This window comes from Apodemus sylvaticus, chromosome 4 (genome assembly GCF_947179515.1).
Source record: "Apodemus sylvaticus chromosome 4, mApoSyl1.1, whole genome shotgun sequence".
In the NCBI taxonomy this organism is placed as follows: Eukaryota; Metazoa; Chordata; class Mammalia; order Rodentia; family Muridae; genus Apodemus; species Apodemus sylvaticus.
In genome coordinates, this window is record NC_067475.1 from 110,284,095 (window position 1) to 110,307,901 (window position 23,807).

The 23,807-nt window shown below is 42.1% G+C and overlaps 1 pseudogene; it reads right to left on the minus strand.

The window, feature by feature from the left end:
• Positions 1 to 3,478: 3,478 nt before the first annotated feature.
• On the minus strand, positions 3,479 to 3,932 carry LOC127682349 (60S ribosomal protein L27a-like; annotated as a pseudogene).
• Between the last annotated feature and the right edge of the window lie 19,875 nt (positions 3,933 to 23,807).

A 23,807-nucleotide genomic window follows, 5' to 3' on the forward strand; every position in this document is an offset into this window, starting at 1 on the left:
GATATTTCCCGATACGATTTACCAATCTAGAAAATGTCCCACAAAATTGCCTATAAGTCAATCTGATGGAGACATTTTCTCAATTCAGGTTCTTCTCTTTCCTGATTATCTTGTGTCAAGCTGACAAAAAATAACCATCCAGACCAAGGTGTCTGCAGTTAACCCCACCCAGTAAGTGCTAAGATTACAGGCATGTAATCTTACCACATCTGGCAACAAAACACTTTTTTTTTAAAGATTTATTTATTTATTTATTATATGTAAGTACACTGTAGCCGTCTATGTTCATAAACTCCAGAAGAGGGTGTTAGATCTCATTTGGGATGGTTGTTAGCCACCATGTGGTTGCTGGGAATTGAACTCAGTACCTTTGGAAGAGCTGTCAGTGCTCTTAACCTCTGAGCCACCTCTCCAGCCCAACAAAACACTTTTTACATGGTCTTTTCCAAATAGAATTTCTAGCTCCCTGACCTAGAACAAATGACATAAACTCAATTTTATATGCTGATAATAGTGCTATTCTAAAAGGTTTTGTGATGATGCTAACAGGTGTCAAATGAAAATAAGTTTACTTGGAAAAATATCTAGACTAAATATAAGAAGGTATTCTCCTGGACTATGAAGTCAAGGAATCAGGCATGCACTCCCCCAAATCAATGTAGCCTTCTAAGACTTCTGCCATGAAATAATTTGCAAGAGTCACTTTCATACATATATTCGTGCAGCTCAAGGAATCTCCAAGACTCCCCAAGGATGTCGAATTCATTTCCAGAGCTTAATTCTATATGTATTAGTGCATAAGCCTCCCTTTTGCTGGAACTAAGTACTCTGGAATGCCTGTCTCTGTAATGCTAAATCCTGCAGTCCCCAGGGAGTGTCTCAGGCAGATTTTTGTTAAGTCTGAAGCTTGCATTAATGAGGTGTCTTGGGATATGCTGAGACACTAGAATTCAGAGTGGCTGAAGGGGTCCAGGTTTGTGGTGTATGTTCTTTATTCTCTGGAACTAGAATGCATTGAGAATACCATTTTTTTTCAAGCTATGTGAAAGAAAACTCATGAGCAAAAGAATACCATTCTTTCCAGTTTGGTGTTCTTGGTTTGACAAGATAGGTAGGACTCGCTCAGATCAAGTTATACGCTATTTGTGTCCATTGTGATCCGCCTCCACCAGACTTCATCAGTGATTAATACGTTCTACTCCCATTCACTAAAACAGCCTTCAAACTTATAATGAAAAGAGTATTAGCTGTTAACTTAATAATGTGTAAAATGATATGTGGCTTCTCAAAATCCTCTTAGGTGAATTACAACGTTTGAATCTGTTTCTCCTGCAGGGCTAGTGTCTGAAGCACTATCTTGGGGTAACACTAAATTAGACAGGTCTATAAAAAAAATCAACCTAGAACCCCAAGTGCAGCAGTTATTTAATAATGCCTGGTTCTTTCCTTCTGCTGTGTTTCCCTGACCAACTGTCTGATCAATGGGGTCAAAATGTGCTCTCAGGAGGTTTGGTGGGTTCATTCATACTAAGAAATTACCTCATCTTGGGTTCCTGCTCATATGTCCCCAGCACTTGCATTTTATCACTGGAGAGAATAAAAGCCAGGAGAACCATGGCCGCATAGGGGGTTCTTCCCTGCTCCCCCAGGGCCACTGTGAAAGGTCCCTTGTTTGTGTGTCACTCCTTTTCAGGGGACTGTTTGCTCTGCCCAGTGAGTGCTTCTTGGGTGCCAGCTAAAGAGTACATCACAAGTACAATATGCCCATGGCTCTGCCTGAGCACCAGAGCTGAGGCTGACAGTGGTATCCAGGTCTCAGAAGCACATTTCCTCTGAAAAAGAAAATCACACAAGAAGGGGGAGGTACCCTACTGGAACACTGTGTCTTCTCCTGGCACCACCCACACCCAGCCGGCTCGTGGCTTTTAGGGCTGTCTTACTTTTTTCAGACTTTTGAATAACTGGCAAGTGCGAACTTGATGAGTTTTCTGCAAGCTTGAAGCCGAGTTCAGCAAAATATTTAGCAGAGCAACAGAAAGCCTACCTACTACCTATTAGGAAATCCCAGAAAGAAAAGCATCCTTCAACCCCATTCACCTCTACTACAGTCTAAGTAAAGTCCTTGCAAAGTGTTGATGCTTCCAAAGATAAGTGCCAGTCATGGAAACTGCTCTCAAGTGATTACCCCAAATTGATAGTCTTAGGAAAGCCAGGTATATTAGTCATATAGAGATATATTAGTCTTATTATATATCCTCCCCCCCCCTCTCTGTGTGTGTGTGTGTGTAATATATATGTTAAAATGACTTCAGGCTGTGGTCCAGCTAGTCCCACAGTGATTGTCTACTGATGAACAACTTATCATTAGTTGTTCAGCATGAGGCAAGATGTCTCAGCTGGTCTTCAGTATAAGCTGGAATCCCACATGAATAGGCTCTAATACCAGTGAAGAGATGAACCTGCCAGCAAGAATAAGAACAAGGAGGCAAAGAAAGAGAACTGCCTTCTATGCCCTTTATAAAGACTGCCAGCAGAAGGTGTGGCACAGACTAAAGGATCTTCCTACCTCAAAAGGTCTGGATTAAACATGATATTATTAAGAAATTAATTTTCACTTCAAATAATCTAATCCCTTGCAGGTGGTCTTGGTTATGGTTAGCGTCACTGTGAGAACAGACAATGATCAAAACAACTTGGGGAGGGAAGGGTGCTCACACTTCACATCCCTGTTCATCATCGAAGGGAGTCAGGACAGGAACTCAGACAAGGCAGAAACTTAGAGACAGAAACTGATGCAGAGGCCATGGATGTGGGATGGAATGGCCCCTCCCCCATCAATCCATAATTAAGAAAATGCCCTGCAGCTGGACCTTATGGAGACAGTTTCTCAACTGAGGCTCCCTCCACTCAGATGACCCTAATCTGTGTCAAGTGGATGTAAAACTAACCAGGACACCTGACCCCTTGTCAATGTGACACAAACACAATACTTTTAAGCCATAACCTTTCCTTTCTTGATTTTTCTCAGGATCACACATTAATACCAACATCACAATAAAACCATTCCAAATTTAAATCCCACTGTTTTTAAAATTTTAATCTCTTTAAAATAGCTAATCTCTTTTAAAATCCAAAGTCTTTTAAAATTCAAAATCTCTCAACTGTGGGCTACTGTTGGTCAGAGAACAGACTAGATTCTAGGACTTTTAGTTATAGGACCCACTCTCATGGTCACTTGTGCTTTGTAAAGAATTATCTAAGTGGCTACAACTTAAGTTGTAAACCTTACTGTGCACCTAAAATTGAAATTATAGTTTCTTGGAAAATCTTCTCTAAATTGTACTGTTTTAAATATGCTGACAATTAACTGCCCAGTATCAGACTCCCCAAGTCTGATACAGGTTGACAAAGTTGATCTGAACTGAGTTTTCTTTCTGCTTTTGGAAATGTTAGCATTTAATTAACTGCCAGAGTGGCTTTAAGCCACCAGAACACAGGCCTCCAACCCCTTAATCTTCTCTTCAGCTCTTCTGCTGAAGAATGTGGCCCTCACGATGACAGGCTGCTTAGGGACCTTTCCCTTGCCCAGAACTCTGTAGTAGCCCAAGGATCTAACAACATCAGTGATGGGAGCAGCTCCAGGCTTGCTTTTTGCTGCATTGGCCCCTGTCTGCTCGAGGACCAACATCCATAATTTATCCAGGTTGACAGTTGGGCAGAAGCTCTGGTTCCTCTTCAAGTTGCTACCTCATACCAACTTTCCCAAAGTAACCTGGATGATATTTGTCAAAGTTGATCCTGTGGAGATGCACGCCTCCTGCATTCACGCCTCCTGCATTCCCGCCGCCTGCTGGGTGCTTGCGGTGTTTACCAATGTGGCTGTGGCTCATGTGGCCCCAGAGTTTCCAGGTCTTCCTCAGTCTGGATGACATGGTAGTGGCAGAAAGGAAAGAGGAAGGGACTCATCACGGGAGTTTCATTCTCACCTCTTTGTGGTTCTCTTCCCTGCCTGGAAACCCACAGGAACCTGAAGGCAGGAACTGATGCAGAGGCCCTGGAGGGACTGGCTGCTGCTTGCTTCTCATGGCTTGCTCGGCCTGCTTTCTTATAGAACCCAGGACCAGCAGCCCAGGAATGGTGCTATCCACACGGATTGGGCCCTCTCCTCCATCAATTACTATTTAAGAAAATGCCCTACAGCTGGATCTTACAGAGGCATTTTCTCAGTCGAGGTTTCCTTCTTCCAGATAACTCTAACTTGTAGCAAGTTAACTTAAAGCTAGCCAGGACGTGTTGTCTACCCAGCTACTTGGGATTTAGTTCCAGATGTTGATAACCAAGAATAGCCATCACAGGTGGAGTCATTTACTAAAAGTCTGTTGTTTCCCATTCTGATTCCTATGGGCTTTGTCCCTTCACCTCTTCCTCCAGTGTATCAGGTCTTAGTCAGGGTTTCTATTCCTGCACAAAACACCATGACCAAGAATCAAGTTGCGGAGGAAAGGATTTATTCAGCTTACACTCCCACGGTGCTGTTCATCACCAAAGGAAGTCAGGACAGGAACTCACACAGGACAGGAACTTAGAGGCAGGAGCTGATGCAGAGGCCATGGAGGGGTGCTGTTTACTGGATTGCTTCCCCTGGCTCGCTCAGCTTGCTCTCTTATAGAACCCAGGACTACCAGTCCAGGAATGGCACCACCCACAATGGGCTGGGTCCTCACTGCTTGATCACTAATTGAGAAAATGCTTTACAGCTGGATCTCATGGAAGCCATTTCCTCATGGGAGGGTCGTATCTTTGTGATATCTCCAGCTTGTGTCAAGTTGACACACAAAACCAGCCAGTACAACTACAATCAAGAAATTCCATTGAAACAAACTCAAATAGTAATAAAGTTTATGGAAACTCTAAACATTGGTTTATATATTTGAAGTCTGCTGCCATTTTTATATGGGACTGGAGGATTCACTCAGGAACTTGGGTGATGCTACAGAAGTCCTTGGGCTTGCCTTGTTACAACATAAGCTCCACCATTAGGCTGCACATGATGGGTAATAGTAACTTAACTTGTCCATCCTGTTTGCGTGACCTGATGACTTCAGCAGTTACAGGTCTCATGCTCCATTGCCCAGGGAAAGTCTTATCAAGCAGAAAAAGGAAAGCGTCTTTCCTGAAAGTTTTAGCGTGTGTCTGGTCTGTTAACATTCCTATGAACTAATCTCAGAGCTCAGTCCATCATGCTAAACTAATCCGTGTCTTGGGAACAGAGTAAACCTCACCCAAATCATGAGCCTGACCTTTCCCTCTACCTGAAACTAAGTTCTTGCTAAACCCTGGCAACAAGTTATTGACTGGTCTTCTGAACTCTTGAGTTTCACTTTGACATGATGACATTTAAGACAGAGCCCTATCTTCTACATACTGTTGTTACTGGACCCAGAACATATCCAGGGTCCCAGACTGTTACCTAGTTAGTAGCTGGCCTCATTAATGTGGAACCAAGTTTCAGAATGGGTATCCATCAGTCCTCTCCTCCCTTCTCCTGTAGAGCTTTCCTTTTTAATCAAGTCAGCGACGGTTAATACAGAGTGCTCATGGGAGTGGCCAGTCCACAGCCTCAGATACTCTGACAGCTTGAAATGAGCATAAATCATCAGTCTGTTTTAGCCTGTAGGCTTCTTCCAGCTAGCTTCCTTGCTCTAAGCGCTGGATCAATAGTGAAGGAAAACGTAGATAAACATTACTCTTGTCTCACTAAGCTCCCCTCCATGAAGCCAGTTGTTCACACTGCTATCTAGACAGTTCAGCTAGTGATTATCCAGGTTACGACAGGGCTCAGTCCATCGAGTACAGCAAAGGGCTGTTTCAGTGTAAGTTTCTCTGGAGACTCATGTGTACTCATTTTCTTCCTGGTATGCATCTGATTCTGAAACTTCCCTCTCCTTGAGCCCCGTGGCCAATCACACGTGCCAATGTGGTAAACCCTACTCCTGACCCAATTTTGCCTTCATTCCTTTGGGACATTAAGACTCAGCATGTATGAAGAGTCCATAGCTTAAGTGTCTCCCACTCTTTGGTAGCCAGAGAACAGCTGGTTTTATTTGTGCTATGTCTGAATACCACACGACTGATTTGTCACCAGAGTGACAATGAATGCTTTGCATACCAACTTTGAAACTACCCCCTTTCCTGGCCCCAGTCAATGGAAATCAAGTGTAACTTACCTGGAATCCTTTCCTATCTGAGAACAAGATCATGTTTTGACATTGGGACACTCATAGCTTCCCCTGATATGCAAAAATTTTAAAGCAGCTTCCTGTATGTCTTGATTTGAAGATTATCTCTCAGATGAAACTCCAATCCCAGTCAGCACAGCCTGCTTTCCCTTCTAGGCTTTTCTTCATAAAAGTCACCAAGTGTCATTAAAACCTCCTGCTCTGCCTTCCTCTCCAGTGTCCTCTAAAACATCAGGGTGTCTTGTAAAAAGCTATCACCTCCTTTTTCTTTAGAGTCTAAGTTCTTTTCTCCTCTCACTAATATATTAAAATCTTGTTATTCCATTTTATTTTACTTGCAACCCACTGCTCTGTACTGTCCAGGCAGTCCATAAATTGGACTTTCTATTCCCCAAAGGCCTTTTTTGGCCCAAGAGGTGCTCTAGACCCAATAGGGTCCTGAAACCCTTCCTTTCCAATGAGGCCTTGGATACTCCTTTTTATAAGTTCTTGTAACTATAAGTGACTATCAATGCAGAGTTTTTGCAAAAGTATTTTTGGGTAATGCAAATGTAATGGTCATATGCTTTTTGGTGCTCCAATCATAGACATGGGCTTTTGTGAAATAAGTTTAGGCTAAGTAAGTGACCCAAGCACAATGTCTCCAGGACAAAAGGCAGCAGAAAACAAAGGCTGGGACAATAAAGGACTGAGGCTCCAAGTAAAGAAAAACCATGATCTGAAGAAAAAGACTCCAGAGGACTTGTGACTTGTTTACTTATGGGAGATGGCACCTTAACAAGCCTAGTGCCAGTGTACCTTGGCAGAAGGTAAAGTCATTTGGGAAGAGAAAACATCAGCTGAGAAACTGTCCTCACCAGATTAGCCTGTAGAACATTTTCTTGATTAGTGATTGATGTGGGAGGGCCCAGCCCATTATGCATGGAGCCACCACTGGGTAGATGTCCTGGGAATTTGTAAGAAAGCAGGCTGAGAAAACAGAAAGAACAAGCTGGTATCAACCTTCCTCCATGGCCTCTGCATCATCGCCTGCCTGCCTTGGCTTCCTTCAGTGGGCTGTGAGCCAGGACATGTAAACGAGATAGATCTGTTCCTCCATCGATAAGTTCTTTTTCCATAGTAATAGAAATCCTAAGACAGACAGTGACCCAGTCCTGAGCCTGATTGTCCTGGGGTTCTTGGAGTAGACTAGAAATGACCTTGAACCTGAAGTGAGCAACTGTTTTCCCATCCTCTAGTGTCCTACCTGCCCTCTCTGATAATGATGAAAGAGAAGAATCAAGGCAGGATACAGTAACACACAGAATGACAACTGTGTGGTAATGGGGTACTTAAGTTGATTGTAAGAGTCATTAGTCAATGTAAATCATCTTGTGGATAACTTGAATGTGCATAGTTTAATCAATTACACCCCAACAAATCTCAAAAACAAAACACACCCACAAACATATATATATTGAAATGAGGAAATCATATTAATCTTGGAAAAAATGTTAAAGTATTGGGGCTGGAGAAAGGGCTCCATGATTAACAGCCCACCTTGCTGTTACTTTAGACCCAGGTTTGGTTTCTAGCACCCACACGGCAGCGTACGACTCTAAGTAACTCCAGTCTCAAGGCATCTGACACCGTCTTCTGGCCTCCACTGGAGCCAGACGTACACACTGTGCCCATACAGGCCAAAACACCAATTCACATAAAATAAGAATTAATGGGCAAATTAAATTTTTTGGGAAAAAAAAAGGCTTTGCACCCCAATCAATCTTCAACCATCCCCCAAGTTACATTGACACAGGGTCCACGTTCACAGGTTAGAAGCTAAACCCATTGGTTCATAGTACTAAAACAATACTATAGGTTCTGTTTTCATCTGTTTCTGTTTCTGTTTCTGTTTCTGTTTCTGTTTCTGTTTCTGTTTCTGTTTCTGTTTCTAAGACAGTGTCCTGTTTAGCACAGGCTGGCTTTGAACTCATAACCCATCTGCTGTTACCTCTCAAGTGTTATAGTTATAACACATATAGTTATATACACATGCGCCACCACACCCAGTTTCAATTCTTGCTAAGATCCTAATCTAAAATCTAAATGAAGAAACCCCAACCCCACATCCCAAGACTGAGCCAACAGCGTTGACCCTCCTTAGCTCTTAAACCTGAGCCAGCACTTGTTTCCTCATGGAACATTCTGGTTCTCTTTTCTTCTTGAGTTCTAACAGACACAGCAGGCAAATCAAAACCTACAGGAGTAAGAACATCAGGCTTGCCTGAATATTTAGAAATCAATGCAATTATATGCAGCTCTGCCCTTTCAACTGACTGCGTCATTCCTTATACAAAAATTGAGACCTGTTTTGAACACTTACAATCCGGTAAGTGTTCCAAAAGTGTATTTGCTGACATTGAGCACTTGAAATAAACGATGCCATAAATCTTAGGATGTTTACTTCCAAGTCAGTCAGGGTTGAGCCCCACTGAAGTCCCTGAGCCCCATTTTACATCGGTAAACCAGTTACCTTATCCACAACCTTGGTCTCTGTTGTGCCGACTAACTGAGATGAGATTTGCAAAAGGCCTTGCAATGTCTTAGTATTGATTGTCAGGCTGCTGTGATCTATAATCTCCTATGAGGCATACCTGAAAAGTTTATGGATTGAGTAAAGTGAGGTGGGGGGAGGCACCCCAATGTGGGTAGCACAGTTCCGTGGGCCAGTGTTCTGGGCTGAGTAAATGAGAACATTGTGTCAGGAACACCTTTCTCCATTGCACGGTGCCTCCTGCAACCGTGCAGCTGCAGTGTAACAGAAGTGGCTCGTGCTCCTGCTGCCACAATTTCCTCTTCATGACGTCCTCACTCTGATAGACTGTATCCTCAAACTGTGACCGCCAAATAAACCCCTTCCTCCTTAAATTTCTTTACCAGGTATTTTGTCACACCAGAAAACTATAAAAGCCTGACATAGTATTTGAAAAACATGTTCTCAACGAATCATACTTATCAATATGCTTCATTAAAGCCACAGCACAGTATGTTCCCAACAACCAAGTAGACGGAAGTCAACAAGCAGCTCCTTTTCTTCCTTTATGAATTCCTCATTCAGTGAGCTCCTCTGTTCTACCAGAATATTCTAGAAGCAGGGAGTGCACAGGGAGACAGGAAAAATAAGCCAGCACTACTGCTCTCCTGGAGGACGTGTGTGAGTGGCAAAGGCAAAAAGGAAACAATAAAGATAACTTCAGACACTCATAAATGATAAGAAGGAAATGAAACAGGGCAATATGATGAAGTGACGTGTGGGTTGTTAGGAAAGATCTCTCTAGAAAGATAATTGCAGCCACCCTTGCCAGAGGAGATGCCAAGGGAATATAGAAGGTAAAGTGATTTGGACAGTAGGTATCAAACCTCAGGGCAGCGTCAAGCTTGACCTGATAGGAGAGCAGAATGCAGGCACTCTCGACTGAGGTCAAGTCCCTGGATGTGAATGTGTTCCATTCATGGGTATATGTATTTTAAGTCCACTTTCCAGGTGAGAAAACTGAGGCAGGGTTGCTCAATAGCAGCTAGTGCGAAGCAGACCTAAGGACTGAACTTATTCCATTGGCTCCAGGGTACCTGCTTTTTACATTCTAACTAATCGCACAAATGCGCATCTTTTGCGATTTGAGTGGTATATGAAGAGAAACCAAAAGTGTATTTATTTTGGCATTTGTTGTTTATAAATAAGTGCAACTGTTTTCCTTCTTCCTAAAGATGGAAGTCCCAATTTAGTTTTTATCTCAGGTACACTCTTGGGAAAGTGACTATAGAAAGTGGCTTTGATTAATTCATGCTCTCCTGATTGATGGGGAAAACTCTTGCTGGGCCAAATGAAGCCCAATCATTTCTTATGCATTGCCTAGTTATTTTTAAAAGCGTGACAGAACACCGGATTAAAGCAGAAAGTCTTGCTCTTCTACTTATCTTTCTAAGTTTTCATCATGGATATACAAGAACAACTGACTCTTCTTAACTCTCCATATCCCTTCCGAAAAGGTCCACGCACACCCCAGTAACAAAAAGCAGAGAGTGCTCACAGACTAAGTGCATTAGAGACAGAATCATCAGACAGGAGGAAGCCTCAGCTGAGAAAATTATTCCCAAAGATTGAGCTGAGGCAAGCCGTGGGACATTTTAAAATTAGTGATTGCAGTGGGAGGCCTTAGCCCATTGTGGGCGGTGCCATCCCTGCGCTGGTTGTTTTGGCTTTTATAAACAAGCAGGCTGATCAAGCTACACAGAGCAAGGTGCACTCCTCCATGCCCTCTGCGTCAGTGCCTGCCCTGTTTGTGTTCCTGTCCTGATTTTCGTTAGGGATGAACTAGAATGTGGAAGTACAAGCCAAATAAATCATTTCTTCCCAAAGTTGCTTTGGCCATAATATTTCATCACAGCATCCTAAGATGAGCATCCTCTGTCTAGCCTGAATCTGTCTTAGTCGTTAATATTGAGACATTGAGGTCTGGTTAGTATTTCTGATACTTTTAGCTTTTTCTTTCCTTGCCTTTTTTATTTTTCTTCTTCCTTCCTTCCTTCCTTCCTTCCTTCCTTCCTTCCTTCCTTCCTTCCTTCCTTCCTTCCTTCCTTCCTTCCTTCCTTCCTTCCTGCCTTCCTGCCCTTCCTGCCTTCCTCTCTGTCTCTGTCTCTGTCTCTGTCTCTCTCTCTCTCTCTCTCTCTCTCTCTCTCTCTCTTTCTTAAAAACCTCACCTTGAGAAAGGCTCAGAGCTGCAGTTAACTGGTTTTGGTTTAACTCTGAGACATGTGAACACAATTTCACTTAAACTTCAAGTGACCAGCTTATACACCCAGGGCAGTTGCCGGCGTGCTAGTAAAGGCTTCCTCTTGCCTTAAACCCATGTCTGAACAGTCTTCTTTGGTAGATAGCCCACAACAGCTTCTTACTGGAGCTTCTAAAGCTTCCTTTTCTCCCACTTCTCACAATACCAACAACGGTCCCTTCTGTTCCAGGGATGTACTTTAGGGGATTCTGGTGATGACTCCTCTCCCCATGTAAGAGACTTTTTGTTCTTTTGGCATCTGTGTTAAAAAAAAAAAAAATCCAACAGCCAGACCATCTTCTGTCCAAGCAGACCATGGAGATTTGTTTCAGTGCCGTGTTGCCCACCCCTTTCCACATGCTGAATAAAATGTTGTCTCCCTGGATGTGTACTCTTTGGTTGATGGTTTAGTCCCTGGGAGCTCTGGGGGGTACTGGTTGGTTCATATTGTTGCTCCTCCTATGGGGTGGCAGAGTCCAATGGTTGGCTGAGAGCATCCACCTCTGTATTGGTCAGGCACTGGCAGAGCCTCTCAGGAGGTATCTATATCAGGCTCCGGTCAGCAAGTGCTTGTTGGCATCCACAATAGTGTCTGGGTTTAGTGTCTGTATATGAGGTAGCAGAGGATGGCCTTGTTGGACATCAAAGGGAGGAGAGGCCCTTGGTCCTCTGGAGAAGGCTCTATGCCTCAGTATAGGGGAATGCCAGGATAGGGAAGCGGGAGTGGTTAGGTTGGTGAGCAGGGGGAAGGGGAATGGGATAGGGGGGTTTTGAAAGGGTAACGAGGAAAGGGAATACCATTTGAAATGTAAATAAAGAAAATATCTAATAAATTAAAAAAATGTTGTCTCCTTAACTTCACACTGTAGTATTCTCCGGCTCCCTCACCCTCTCTGGTTCTCTTACTCTCCCTCTCAATCTTGTCCTCTCTCTCACTCTCTCTCTCTCTCTCTCTCTCTCTCTCTCTCTCTCTCTCTCGGGTATAGATTGCTTCCCTTGAGGGTCTGCCCACCTTTCTATAGTAATCCTGAGCTTCTGCCCTCACTGAAGCTTGCCATTTGTAGTTTAAGTGAAAGTGTGGTTACATATCTCAGAGTAAAACTGAAACCAGGCTTCTGCCCATTAGCCTGGGGACTGGGGGAAGTGGAGAGGAACATGGAGCCTCCTATCAGGAAGGTTGGCAGAGGGAGGGGGAGAGGGAGAAGGAAGCTGATTCCAATATAATAATAACAATAATAATAATAATAATAATAATTGGTTAAATTTAAGTTACAGAGAAAAAATAAAAACCTCAGTTAAATTTACTTTTTCAGATAAATAAGGTATACCCTGATATTGGATAGGACACTACCTTGGTTGTGTCGTGAGAACACAGGAAATTGCCAATGGGTGAAAGGGCTTAGTGACTGAATAACCATGTGACCCTCCCTATTCCAGCTGGTAGAACCAGCATGCGCCAACAGAAAAACAGTTCTCAAGGGGCCCAAGAATGTTCCTGAAAATAGAAACATTGGTGCTAGCACAAGCCTGCCTTGGAATCAGCCTGAACAGCTTGGATCCAAGAAAGATCAAAATGAGGCAAAAAAGGAACAAGGGGACTGTGTACCAGGAGTGTCTGTCATGCCTGTCTCTTAGGACACTAAGTCTGAGCCTGAGAGGCTCATTTGCATCTGAGATTTCTGTTCTCTCGTGTTTGTCTCTTGTACATGCCCCTTGTTTCTCAGTCAAGTGTCTTTGTGAGCCTTTTCAATTTATCTCTAATTAATGTTCATGTTGTAATTCTTTTTTTATCTACATTCCAAATGTTGTCTCCCTTCCCCAGTCCCCCTCCAAGGGTTCTTCACCCCATCCCCCATTCCCCTTTCCTCTGAGAGAGTGCTGCCTCATTCATAACCAGTCAGCCATACACCCCAACCCCCTATTCCCCTACACTGGGGCATCAAGTCTCTACAGGATTAGGTACATCCTCTCCCACTGAGGCCAGACCAGGCAGTCCTCTGCCACATATGTGCAGGGGCCCACAGATCAGCCTGTGTATGCTCTTTGGTTAGTGGTTTGGTCTCTGGGAGCTCCCAGGGGTCCTGGTTAGTTGGTATTGTGGGACTTCCCATGGGGTTGCAATCCCCTTTAGTTCCTTCAACTCTTCCATAGGGGTCCAGACCCCAGTCCAATGGTCGGCTGTAAGTATTTGCATCTGTCTCAGTCAGCTGCTGGTAGAGCTTCTCAGAGAGCAGCCATGCTAGGCTCCTGTCTTCTGCCATCCTCATGGTTGGTTTTGTCTTGTTTTCCAGCAGTTTCTGCCCTCTGGCCGAAGAAGACAAGTCTTTACAATGTAGTCAGGGCCTTCTATCTTTCACACGCACTGTAATTCTTGATCACCATCAATTCATTCCCTTTGTAACCATCAAGTCTCCATACCACTCCCTCTCAACAAATATTGCTGATCTATACATAATAAAATCACCCACTTTATGTATACAGTTCTGAGAGCTTTGTCTCATGTATATGGTCAGATAACCACTGTGAAATTAAGATTACAGGACATTTAAACCCTGTCAAAAGCTTACTTTGGGCTCCCTAGCAGAGAGTCTTCCTGTGCCAGGGTGATGGCCATGTTGATCTGCTGTATTCCACCATTCAGTAGAATTAAACTGCACAGAGTCTTTGATGTCCTACTTTATTTACTTTGTGAAATGCTTTCGTGATTCCTCTAGCTGCTGGATTTCAATCATTCCTCCTTTCCTTACAGTCGACTAATATTCAATCATACTGATACTCTTTCATTTCTCCATGAATCTATAAATTGATGTTGGGTTATTTCAAATCTGAGGCAAATACATAGAAGGCTCTTCCAATATTCAAGTAACAGTTTTTTTAATCAATATTATATAAGTGTTCTTTCTCTTTGGTAAACAGCTATAAGTGGAATCTCTGGGTTATATTATAATTATACATTTAACCTATTGTAAGTTACCAGTGTCTAAGAATTTGAGTTAGTTTACATTGTTGCCATATCCAGAATGTGGTATTTTAAAAATAATGCTCTGTAGTATCTGGTTTGGAGTGTGTGTGTGTGTGTGTGTGTGTGTGTCTGTGTGAAGGGGGTGGGTGGGCAGGTGTGCGTGCACGAGCACATGTATGCACACACTCATGTATGTGCACCTGTGCATGTGCGCGCGCACGCGCGCGCGCGCACACACACACACACACAGGCATGCAAATTTGTGCAGTATATCAATGTGTCAGTGTGGTGGTGTACATGTGTGTGCAGATGCTGGTGCATTCATGTGGAGCCAGACAACAATGTTCCTCTTTCACTCTCCAACTTAGTTTTTGAGACAGGATCGGCTCACGGACCCTTACACTTGGTAGAGTTAATTAAATTTGTCCTTTGGCAATTTCATATAATGCCTCTGTTTTGTTCTTAACTCCACCCTCCTTCACCACTCACCTTCCTCTGTTCACACCCCTCCTTGTTGTCTCTTCCTCACATTCATATCTTTCTGTTTTATTTGTATCCCAGTATTATTTGTGTGCACATAAAATTCAAACTACTCATTGGAGCCTGATGAGTTCGCCAGTGGCTACACACCTGGAGATAGCGACTCTGCTCTCCCAGAGCCCAGAGTTTATCAGCAACAATAATAACAGTAAGGGTATATAAAAAGGGCATGGCAGAAGGAACATTACTCACTACTTGGTTGGCCTTCCCTCTGCCTCAAAGTTGATTTGTTCTACTGCGGTGGCTGCTGCTTTCCTTACTGATATCAGAAGCATCTAGGCTTCCGTCATAGACGAAGGCCTACTGGCTCTCCAGGAGCCTTTCAAATTTTCAGCACTAGATTGGGACAGCCTTGTGGACCAAATAACTACTAGGTTGTCAGCTTCTGCTTCTTAATAAGTCAGCCATTGTGTGGCTGCTCCAATTTCTGAGTCACCAATCCTCAAGGACAGAGCAACTACAAGCTGTCATTCTCTCAGGTGTGATTTAGCTACTGTTATTTTGATGTGAGCTGACTTAATAAAGTGTGAGCAAACACACACACACACACACACACACACACACATCATTGGTTCTGCTCCTCTAGAGAACCCTGACTAGTTCAGTTGTCAAGTAATTTAAGGATGATAATAGCAGTGAATTTATAGGCTCTGGCGAGTGTTCCATTCACATTAGACAGAACCGTTTATTCAGCCATTGGGTGGGACAGTCAGTAAATATCAAATTGGGTCAAGCTGATGCTTTCTTCAAAGGTGAGCTCTTTCCATTCTGTTTTTGAATTTTTGAGTGTTTCTATTACACATCTACATTGTTCTTTAAAAAGTTTTGTTTTAAGATTACAGTATAATTACATCATTTCTTCCTTCCCTTCCCTCTCTCCAGCCCTCCCATATACTCCCTTTTGCTCTCCTTCAAAGATACATGCACACACTTCATCCCTAAAGACATGAACACAACTTGCTCAGATTATACAACATAATTTATTAATGTCTATGGCTGACCATTTGGTATTGGATAACTGATTGCTGTGTTTTTCTACATTAGTTTGTCAAATTCTATTACTGTGTCTACTAAAATGAGCTTGAGGGTTTTCTCTTTGTAGTCTGCCTATATAAATATGTATTATATGTTCATATATAATATAAATTATTGCTGACTGATTTTCAAAAGATGAACCACTTAAATTTCTATAGTAAGCCCTTTAGATAGCCCTAGACTCTGCTTATTACTACTTTGTTGATGTTTGTTTCTAGGAAGATTGGTAGTTAGGGATATTGGTCTGGATTCTCTCTCTTTTTATTTATTTTTTTGTTTGTTTTTTTGGATTTGGTTTTTTCGAGACAGGGTTTCTCTGTATAGTCCTGGCTGTCCTGGAACTCACTCTGTAGACCAGGCTGGCCTCGAACTCAGAAATCTACCTGCCTATGCCTCCCAGAGTGCTGGGATTACAGGCGTGCACCGCCACCACCGCCTGGCGATTCTCTTTTCTTGCAATATCTTTGAGAGTTCTGGTTCCTTAGCATTAGTGAGTTGGGAAGCTTTTCCTCCTTCTGTTTTCTAGATTGTTATCCCTTTAATGCTGGACAGCATTCATCAAGGAAACCAACTGAGGTGGGAGTGTGCTGTGTCAGAAAGGCTTGTAATCATCCATTTAATTCCTTAACAGTTTTAAGAATACTCAAATAACATATTCATATTGGATGAACTGTGGTACTTTTTGCCTTTCCAAGAATTTAAGTCTACTTCAGCTGACTTGTCCAAGAAGATTGAGTGATTCATAGCTTTTTTTAAAAAAAAAATTACATATTTATTCTATGTATATGAATACACTGTCATGTCTGCAGACACACCAGAAGAAGATCCCATTACAGATGGTTGTAAGCCACCATGTCATTGTTGGGAATTGGACTCAGGACCTCTGGAAGAGCAGTCAGTGCTCTTAACCACTGAGTCATCTCTCCAGCCCTGATTCGCAGCTTTACATTATACACTTTTGATGTCTCAAGGATCTATAGTTACAGCCTTAATCCCTTCTCCCTCTCCCTTTCCCTCTCCCCTCCCTCTCCCTTTCCTTCCCGATCCCTCTCCCCTCCCCCTTCTGCTTTCCTTCCTCCCTCTTTTAATGAACTTTTTTTCATTTATTGTTTTTTATTTAATTCCCTTTCTCTATTTTATTACTTTACATTTTATTTATTTCTACTCTTTCCATAAACATATGCTTTCTTCTTTTGCATTGGATTTTAGTTTACTCCTTTTTTTCTAACCTTTGGAGCTAAAACTTAGAAAGTAACCTCAGAATTTGACTCAGGTTGGCTCTGTAAATTTTACTCTAGGAATTATTTTAAAGCTAATGTGTTATATTTCAATTTTCTTCAGTTGAAACAATTTTGCAATTTACCTTAGAACTTGTCTTGCCCATGGGTTATTTAACATTGTATTGTTGAACTTTCAAATATTTGGAGATTTTCCAGATAGCTTTCTACTATTATTTCTGATTTAATTCAATTAAAGACAAAGAGAGTCTTTTGTATGACCGACTTTCACAACAGCTGCATGGTTTACAGTCCCACCAGGAGTAAATGCATGTTCCTCTTTCTCCACATCCTCACCAGCATTTGTTGCCATAGGGTTGGAGCTTTTTGTTTACTTATTTTGCCAGCCACTCTGACTAGGGTGAGGTGGAGTTTCAAAGCAGTTTTAACTTGCAATTATCTGATGGCTAAGAAAGTTAATCTTCCTTTAAGGCATTCATTGCCCATTTCCATTTCTTTTTCTAAGAACTGTCTGTTAACCTGTATGCTGATTGGATGGGGGTTTGGTATTGAACTATTTGCAATTACTTATATTACTCTTCTGTCTGGTATGTAATTGTCAAAGATCTATGGCAAAATATGCATGGGTCTCTTCAGCCTCCTAATGATTGCCTTTGCTTTGCAGAAACTCTAATCCCATATAATGTCATCATCAGTTCTGGGGACAGCTCCTGTGCTAGTCAGTCCTTGATAGAAAATGCTCTTGTGCCTATAGCTTGATGCATTTTATCTATGAATCGTCTTATAGTTTCTAATGTTAAGGACCTCCAGTAAGGTATTGGACCTATTTTGAATTAATTCTTATATGGGGGTGAGAAATAAGGATCTAGTTGTGTTTTATAGGTATTGATTATTAAATAGGCATTCTTTTCTCTGTGTATGTCTTGAACACCTTTGTGAAAATCAGGGGGTTGTAGTCATATGGGTTTATTTCTAGGTCCTCTATTCTAGTCTATTAGTGGCTGTGTTTGTGATGGTTTTGTGACCATGGCTCTAATGTAGTTTGAGATGAGATATCATGACACTTCCAGCTATGCGGTTGTTGTTAGGGCTTGTTTGTTCTGTTCTGTTTTGTTGTTGTTTGTTTTTGTTGGTTTGTTATTGGTTTTGTTTTGTTTTTGAGAATTGCTTCAGCTATTTGGGGTCTTTTCTGCTCCCATAAGAATTTGGGGGATTTTTTTAAACTCTAGGAAGAATGTAACAGGAATTTCAGTGAACATTACATTCAATTTCTAGATTGCTTTCATCAGTGTAGTCATTTGTTACAATTTTATGTCTAATTTTGCCAATACTTGAATGTAGAGATTTTTCTGGTATCTTCTTCAATTTCTTTTTTCACTATAGAGGTCTTTGGCCTCCTTGGTGATGTTTATCACCCCCCACTTTGTGTGTATGTATGAGTGTGTGTGTGTGTGTGTGTGTGTGTGTGTGTGTGTGTGTGTGCTTATAAGGCACTCTCAAGTCAGCAGGAGTGACCAGGAGCAGCTAGGATGCCAGGAGAAGTTCTCTGCCATGCATCTCTCAACAAAGTAAAGAAAGATCAGCAAAGACAAGACAGGAACCCAAGGAAGGATTGCAAAGCTAGCTATGCAAGTGCCCTGTCACTGTCTGTTATGTCCTATTTCTATCTTCTCCAAACATCACATGTTCTCCCACAGGTCTTGACTCAGCAAAACACCACTTGAGCTGTCCTCAACATGTGAGTCTGCACAACACGACATAACCAGAATCTTCCATTCCATTAGAGTTATCTGAAAAGAGGAACCAATATTTGAGAAGATGTATCCATTAAATTGTACCGTGGGCTGGCCCATGGAGCATCTTAATTAGTAATTGATGTGAGAGAGCTAAGTCCTCCTATCCCTAGGCAGATGTTCCTGCAGTGTTTAAGAAGGCAGTCTGTGCAAGCCTTTGAGAGCAAGACAGTAAGCAGTACTCCTCCATGACTGCATCAACTTCTGCCTTCATGGCAGCATCATTGAGGATCAGAAATTTGGGATTGCTCTGAGTTAGCACACAGAGGTTGTAGTCCAAAGGAGGTGAGCATACAGTAATTGTGGTCCATGGTGAGTTAGCATATGGTCCAGGGACCCAAGTGGTGCTCACTTCAAGCTCATGTAGAAGCTGAAGCTTGGCACTTGTTACAGGACTGGAGTCCCTGAAGAGAGGCTAGGAGAGGCCACTGGTGATGGTACAGTCTTGGTGGCATTAGGAGCCCTAGGATTGAAGGGCTCTTGGAGAGAAGTTGAGGCTAGGCACTATGTGATGGGGCCAGCATCCTTGAGGATAGGCAAGGAGAGGTTATGGTGAAATTGCAGCCCAGGTGAAGCAGAGACCCCCAGAATTCTGGAGATGCCAGTAGTATGGAGGATCACAGCAGAGAGCAACACCTGTGGAGTGGAGCAAGTCAGTGAGCAGCACACCTTCATGGCTTTTGCTTCAGTTCCCATTTCCAGTTCCCATTTCCACTGACTTCCCTCAGTGATAAAATGCTGAAGTGTTCGCTACAGTAAAACCTCTCCTCCTCAAGTTCAATTGGTCTGTCAAGTTGACAAGAGATCAATTGTTTTGGTTAGATTTTTTTTTTTGTCAAGACACAAGATAGGTTACAAGATAGGGTTATTTCTCAGACACAACTGAGAAAATTCCCCCACCAGACTGGCTTGTGGAGACTGGCATAATGTAGATAGATTCCATGACTCAGTTCTCTCAAAAAACTAGAGAACTGAACTGTAAACAGATAGGGTTTTCTTTCTTCAAAATTAAAATCTAAGATGGTGGGAAACTAGTTAATACTTGATTTGAAAGGATCCAACCAACTGGTAGAAAGTTGGACAAATAGGTGAGGTCTCAGCTCATGTGGGAGTATATTCAGGAGGGAACTTCGTTCACCTTGGGAGAGAAGCCTCTTGTTTCTGAATGACTCAATTCTGACAGAGATGTCTAGGTCAAGTCATGGAGGAAGACATTTGGTCTCAAAGAAGGGCTGACAGGGAGAAGTGTAGGGAGGCATGTGTGTCTTCTGCTACCACTGCTTATTTGCCAGAGAAATGCAACTGTAGACATTGTGGCCTTGGATAATTGGAAAGACACTAACATTTACTGAGGTCTCCTTTACAAGTTTTTTTTTGGGGGGGGGGTGGAGGTGGGGTGAGTCAGGCCTCAGAGCTTTGAAAACTTCATATGGTATCACTGTAATTGTGATTGTTTACAAGTGAGTGGGGACAGAAAGATAATTCACATGTATTCATGTTGAGGTTCTATGCTTTACCACAGGCCAATAAAAATGGAAGAAGCTCTCAGATTGTTTAGAAAAAGTTTGTCAGTTAGAATCCCGACTCCTGAATTCAATGGCAACCATACAGAGTCTGATAGATACTGTGGATATGATGGTACATGGTAAATAGAATAATTTCCTTTGGAGAGTTAATACACTGTCAAGTGGAGTTTTCAAAAAGCCAAGGCATAACGCTTGTATAAATATAGAATGAACACATGCCAAACACGTTACTTACTTCATTAGTGAAGGAACTAGAAAAATGGTAAATCTGCTGCAAAGAACGTTGGAAGAACTGGATGTTTGTTGGCAACAAAACCTGGAGACAGAATGAGCTTACTTGATACAAAATTGGTTAATGTTTCATAAAGCAATAAAATCAAAATCTTTGATGTTATACTTTTTTATCAGAAGTAATTTGCATCTCTACCAGACACCACCTAAAAAAAACACTCATAAGTTAAAATGTAGTTTCACAATGTCTAGGACCTTTAAGCATCCTAAAGGAGTCAAAGATGTATTTCCTTGAATAAGTAAATACACATTGATGAGTTTGGTAAACAACTTCTAAGCATGGCACCACAAGGGTGTGGTTTCTCTCTTAGTTTTATTTTTGAACATTGGCTTATTTTTCTTATCAACACAGTAGAAGACCTTTTATAATAGTGTCAAAATTTCTGAAAGAGTGAGGCAGGAGTCCTATTTCATGGGCCATCAGACTTAAGGGTTATCCCATCTGTTTTAATGACAAATTAAAACAGATGGGATATTGCCCCACCCCAATAGCTTATATATTTGAACACTTGATGCTTCAGAACTGTTTGGGAAAGTTATGGAAACTTTAGGAGGTGTAGACTTGTTCAAGAGCACACATCTCGAGGCAGGCCTCGAGAATGTATAACTTCCACTGCTTCTAGTTCCCTTGCTCTGTTCCCTCTGTGTGGTTGGTATGTGGTCTCTGAGTATCATGCATCCCTGGCATTATGTACATTTAATCCTCTGGAATCATAAGGAAAAATAAACTCTTTCTCCTTAATTGTTTTTGGTCCTGGTATTTTGTCACAGCAACAGAAAAGTGGCTGATTTACAAATTGAGGTCTTTCAAAAACAATACAAAAACATTACATTTAAAAATCTTACACAAGCATGTGGATATAAGAACACATAGTTTCCATCTCTGTAAAGCACTGGAAGTCACCATGCACTCGAGTCTCTATTTATTTTTCAAGTATTTTTTTCAAGTGTTCTATAACCAAACACCTTTAAGTACAATTTGAGTACATATGAAGAACTGAAAGCCCTATGCTTTGCAAATTATGTATCATTTTGGATCACCCTGGAATCATTCTGTTCTCTATGCCCTGTTACTAAGCTGAGTGATTTGATTGGAAGAATTGTCTAGGAAATACGTTGCAGGCGCTTCATTTCCACTGGCCAAAAAGACATTAAGGACTGGTATCAGCAAATTGTTTCTCTCTGTATTGTCCGTGTGATGTAGTTTTTCGGTGAATGTACTTTCTTGCCAAACTTCACTCATGAGGCGTCTGTCTTTAACAGCACAGCCCCTCCCCAGCCCCTCACACTGGCCGGGTTTGCCATAGCAGACTTGTCCACCTTTTTGATGAGATACTGAGTAGAAGGAAGAGAGATACGGAATGCACAGGGAATTCTCAAGTACTAGAATCTTTATTTAACACTGCATGCAGAAGAGGTATTTCAGAATGCCTGCAGAGCTCGGAGAACAGTCACGTTGACCTGTCCCACCAGCCTTGGGAGAGGTTGCTATTGAAAAATGGACACCTGCTCTCTCCCAGGGTTCACACAAGCCCTCATAAGGCAGGCCATCACCCTCAAGTAACCAAGTAATGGAAACCGCTGACTCATCGCACAGGATATCTATCTATCTAACTAACTATCTATCTATCTATCTATCTATATCTATATCTATATCTATATCTATATCTATATCTATATCTATATCTATCTATATATATATAACTTAGAATTTGCATGGACTACAAGAAAAAAGGAATGTGCTGTTACTTGACAAAAGGGAAAAAAACACCAATCTGATGAAATGGAGAGATACCTGCAAGGGCTAGGGTGTAGTTCAGTTGAGAGAGGGCTTCCCTAGACCCCGTGTCTAGGGAAAGCCCTAAAAAACCAGCACTGGAAAAACTGAGTGTCCTGGGACATATCTGTCTGTCATCACAGCACCTAGGAGGCAGAGGCGGAGGCAGGAGGATCACAACTTGAAAGCCATCATCTACTCTACAGTAACTTGCAAGTCTGCCTGAGTTATTTGAGACCCTGTCTCAAAAAGTAAAACAGACAGAAAACCAATAGTGCTGATTAAGTGACCAATAGAGCTTGTCGTGGTGCCTGCTGCCAAACCTGATAGCCTGAGTTCAATCCTTGGGATCCACATGGTAGAAAACTGAGTTCCACAAGTTGTCTTCTGACTTATGTGTTCTCTCTCTCTCTCTCTCTCTCTCTCTCTCTCACACACACACACACACACACACACATTGATAATAATAAAAAAACTGTAAAACACATCAGGTTTATGGTTACTTGGGAAACACAAATCCTAAAACTAGAATAACATCAAGAAGATTAGCATAGCCCCTGTGCAGAGAAGAATTTTATAAAGTGTTCCTTATTTGAGAAAACAAGACAATGACATCCTTAAATGATACTCCTGACACCCTGCTGACCCAGAACTCCTATCTCACTGGGAAATTGACATCTCATAACCTAGCTCTATACTTTTCCCAGAACTCTCACCAAAGTGCAATTCTAATTTGCTACTCCCATCTCTAAAGTCTGCCTTCTGATTTAGATTTGCATGTCAATCATGTTTTAATTTTAATTATCTTTTTTTTTTAGCTAATAAACTTTGCCTCCCAATATTTGAATTTAAAGCCCAAGTTCAACAATTAAGATATTTATTCCCAGATTAGATTAAATTTTGCGGCAAGAAACATGGAGGAGGGCATTCTGGCACAGTCCAGCAGGTATGGGTTTCCCCTCTGTAAGCCACTGTCATGGAGTCACTGAGGACAGGATCTACTGTCCATATAATAAATCATGGACAGCTTATTTGAATGCTTCTCATATCCAGGAAATTCCTTCCACGGACAGTCATGGGGTTTCTTTTAGGTCAGGGACACACACATGCACCGTCATTTCTCCCACAAAGAGATTTACAAGGGCTTAGAGTGACCTTCGCTTCTCCAGTTTCCCAATCCAAATAGTTGGCCTGACCACATGTGAGCCGATGTCACTATATCTGAGCTGATGTCACCACATCTGAACAGCCCTCTTAAATATTCTTATACAATCCTCTTTACAGTTCTGTCAGTCGCAGCAAAATTGCTCCATAACCCCTCACCCTTAGTCATTCCTGACCACGGAAAGCCCTTAATCTGCTGGGTAATATTTTTCGACAAAGGCTGTCTGCATTTATAAAAGAATTATGTTAGCTGGATGACGGAGTGACATTCCAGACTCTACAAACAGTAAAAGGGATGGAAAGCCCACTTCTCGCCCAGCCTTGGGTAGAGGAGGGAGGGTATTATTAAATTGACTAAGCGTTCACACTCAGAGCACTGGGCTGGAAAGCTGCACTGCAGAGCCCACCTTAGGTTTCTAAATACATTCTGC